Source organism: Otolemur garnettii, unplaced genomic scaffold (assembly GCF_000181295.1).
Source record: "Otolemur garnettii isolate 467f Iridium unplaced genomic scaffold, OtoGar3 scaffold00167, whole genome shotgun sequence".
Classification (NCBI taxonomy): Eukaryota; Metazoa; Chordata; class Mammalia; order Primates; family Galagidae; genus Otolemur; species Otolemur garnettii.
The window spans coordinates 3917001-3921052 of NW_003852562.1; the positions used below are offsets into that span (position 1 = coordinate 3917001).

A 4052-nucleotide genomic window follows, 5' to 3' on the forward strand; every position below is an offset into this window, starting at 1 on the left:
TCATTGTTGTTTGGCGGGTCCGGGCTGGGGATTCGAACCCACCACCTTAGGTGTACGTGGCTGGCGCCTTAGCCCGGTGAGCTATAGGCGCCGAGCCTCGGCAAGTACTATTAAACAGTTACTCAACCCAGTAAGCATATAAACAAATGTTTATCCTTACTCATAATCAAAGAAATACAAGCACAAAACAAGACAAATTTTGCATATCAAATTGGCAAAAAGTATAAAGTTTCTAAAAGTCCAACGCTGGTGAACATATATGTAGAAAGGCATACTCATACACTACTAGCTAGTGTAAATGGTTGCAACCTACATTCAACAGGAGTCAGAAAAAATAAATTGTGGTACACACTTATAATAATCATTTTTAATTATGTCGACATATATGTGCTAGTAGGAAAAGAATATTAACTAAGGAAAAAAATAAATTGCAGTTTAAAAAAGCAAATACAAGTACAATGGTATAATATTTTTCAAAAGGTTAAACTTTCTGAAAACTGTCAACAGTGGGTTACCTTTTGAAGGCAAAAGAGAAAAGTAACTTTTATTTTTACTTTTCTGTACTTCTAGAATTTTTTTAAAACTACATACATGTAAAACTCTTAACTTAAAATATACAACTGGTTGGCTGGTCTCAACCTCCTGAACTTAAAATTAAGCAATCCACCTGTCTCAGCCTCCCAGAGAGCGAGGATTATAGGTGAGCCACCTTGCTTGGCCAAACCAAGTATTTCTAACCACTGCTTTCCATTAATGCCTAGTCATGAGACATAATAACTATTATGGATATTTTTACATGTTTCGGATTAATGGCTTTAAGATTTAACCCACTAAATTATATTCATCTGAGTTTTACCATCATGATTTTCTCACTGTGCATGATCACTCATGACAACAATTACAGATTCAATGCACCAAACTTATTCTTAATTCTTAACTAATTAGTGAGGAAGGATTATAAAATCTTTTTTAAGTACTGAGAGAAATGGTTATAATCAGGTGGTTCATAAAAGAGCTGACCTCTACTCTCCAAGGAGTCAGAATCATGATCCATTTGGCAGATTCTTAAATAAGCTTACAAAGTAAATACATTCTCAGAGAAATTACTGGGTTTATTTTTAAACCAAGTATTTTTGGAATTTTTAACGTTCCCAAACAGGAATATTCAAGCCATATAAAATCATGTTGTAACTGGAAGTGACAAATGACCTGTGCAGCTGAGTTTAGAAAGATAATCCACACATTCATACACACATTATATCTTATGACAAAATAAAGTTGTACATAGTACCACCTTTTCCAAATTACTCTGGCTTAGAAGTTTCAAGAATAAATAAATGCCATGCCAAGTAATGTTTGTTACACAATAAAAGAGCAAGGAGCTCCAGGAGATAAGACATGTAAGAGGTTTCTGAGACAACTTAAGTGGACTGAATCCTGGAAAGAAATTATTAAAACCAGACTCTGAAACAGATGTTTAACCTTGAAATTTTATTTCTTGGTTGAATGAATGAAAAGAAAAAGTGAAAAAGGAGGCTGAGCAGTGAGTGCTTCAACACCTATAATCCTAGCACTCTGGGAGGCTAAGGCAGGTGGATTGCTTAAGCTCAGGTGTTCAAGACCAGCCTGAGCAAGAGGGACACCCCATTGCTATTAAAAACAGAAAAACTAGCTGGGCACTGTGGAGGGCCCCTGTAGTCCCAGCTACTCCTCAGCCCAGGAATTTGAGGTCGCTGTGAGCTAGGATGATGCAATGGTACTCAACCCCAGGCCACAGAATAAGACTATCACAAAAAAAGAAAGGAAAAAGAAAGGAGAGAAAAGAAAAGGTGAGAAAGGGAAGGAGGATTATATGCTATCTGGAAATAATTTTAAATATTACTAAATCTTGAATAAAACAATACAGTGTAGACTGCAACGAAACTTTTAAGATTCTAGAAGATCTAAGGGCTGCCCCAATTCCACCAAAAGAATATGACTATGACCTTGATAAATAAATTACAATCTCATCCTAATTTCTCATGTATAAAATGAGTGAGATGAAGATCATTAAGTTTCTAACATAAGTAACTCAACTTCGTTCTTTAATAATATTTTTTATACAGTATGTGGCATCCAAGAGACCATAAGCCAAATCAGAGTGAGCTCACAAACATGATTTTAAAAAAAAAAAAAAAGCAACACCAAAAAAGCCAATGGGTAGTCTCTAAATTCTCCAAGAAGGATAAGCAAAAAGAAGACAACTTCCCAAAACACTCCTTCTTCACAAAGTTTAGAGCATATTCTACCATATCATTCTTCTCCAAGGCAAGCCCTGTCTAATACAGTGTTATCACTTTATTTTAGAGTTAACAAATTATTGATAAAACCTAGTCCTCAAAATGTTATTCTTTGTAAATGTCAAACATGCAGAACAATTTAAAATAAACTTAAAAATTAAAAGAACTTTCATGTAACATCCCATTCAGTAGAACTTTACTACAAATAACCTTAGTTCAAACAATCTCTTGACAACAATAATCACTATCATCACCACATATCTCCTCTGATTCTGGGGTGGGGCGTAGGGTGATAACCAGAAAGGAATAAAGGTGACAAAAAGAGTAACAAAAGTTGTAAAATCATAGTTAATTGAGGGAGAATCAACACCAGCCAAAACAAGGAAGGAGAAAAAAGGCCAAGCACTACCTTCTCATTTACAATAAGCCTTCAATAAAATCCAAACAAAGAGCAAAGAGGATAATTTTTCAGACCACTCACCAGAAAAAAACGGGAAAGGGAGAGTTACTTCTTCAGTAATTCTAAAACATCTAAACTGCACCTTTCCTATATATATTTGCAAACTTACATTACATACAAATTTTATTCTGAAGAAATAATGTTCTTAATATGCTTTCATGGTTTTGATGATAAATCTAAGTTAACATAATAAGCCCCATGTTGGAACTTCCACCTACAAAGTCATTAGTATAAATTTTTATTAAGTTTTCTTCTATCACCATAAGATACACGATTGTTGCACAAACTGCCCTGCAAACACCATTAAATGCTCACTTTGTTTCTAAAAATTCTAATGTCTCTAACATGTGTACTGCATAAAGAAGTGTCCTTTCATGTTCATATTTATAGCTTTTAATTATTTTACTCAATTACTGCATGAGTTAATAGAAAGAAATGTTCTGTCTTGGAACTTTTATCTAGAAATGTTAACTGAGAGCAATGATCACATTCCCACTCAATTTTAAAATAATTATGATTTATTTACAGCTCGCCTCTTGGATGTGCACACACATTATAGTTTATTATAAAGACGGCACAGGATTACCAACTTTCTCAAGACAGCAGACCAAGCTTCGAAATTAAAGGCTATATCCAAAGTTTCCAAAACTATTTAATAAATAGGGCAAGATCTTCGGGACACCAGCGTCCACCCATCATTTCATACTAAAAGTATGAGAGTTCTTCGGAATAAAAAAAGGTTAACCCTTTATGGGGGTTAAAGTTGTTTAAGACATGCGGAGTGTGGGTGGGGGACTAACTGCTCTTTCAAACCCTGCCCCAAAGCTCACACCGGTAAGAACCGCAATAGCAAGCAGTTCTGAAGTCGAGGTGCATTTCAGGGTTCAGATTCATCCCCGTGAGTAACTGTCGGGCTGCCTGGAGTCGCTCTAAGACATACACCAAACCCAACGGCAGTAGCAACACACACCGCTCTTCTCCAGACCGAAAACTTTTAAAGTTATCAATAAAATAACCGTGCAAAACGTTAACTATTGACAATTGCAAACCATTTCGCTACCGTCCCTTCCTAAAGGGAAGGTAGAACCCAACTGTGCTCTGGAAAGCGTCAGTTCACCCAGTGCTGGGCTCTTCCTCAACTGGGTCCTCAGGTTCCCGGAGCAGGAGCTCCGAGAGGAGCGGTTAGCGCGCTTTCTCCCCGGTGGCTGGCAAGTAACAGTGTGACTATGTCACTCCACCACCCGTTCCCCGGCCCGGAGCGGAGGAGGGCGGCGCGCGGGCGCTCAGCGGAGGGGCCCAGGGCGTCCGCGGCC

At 37.4% G+C, this 4052-nt stretch overlaps 1 protein-coding gene across 7 annotated transcripts in view; it reads right to left on the reverse strand.

Moving 5' to 3' along the window:
• PDS5B (PDS5 cohesin associated factor B) overlaps positions 1 to 4052 on the reverse strand; it is a 184207-nt gene that overhangs the window by 179418 nt on the left and 737 nt on the right. The gene's annotated exons all lie outside the window — the stretch shown is intronic.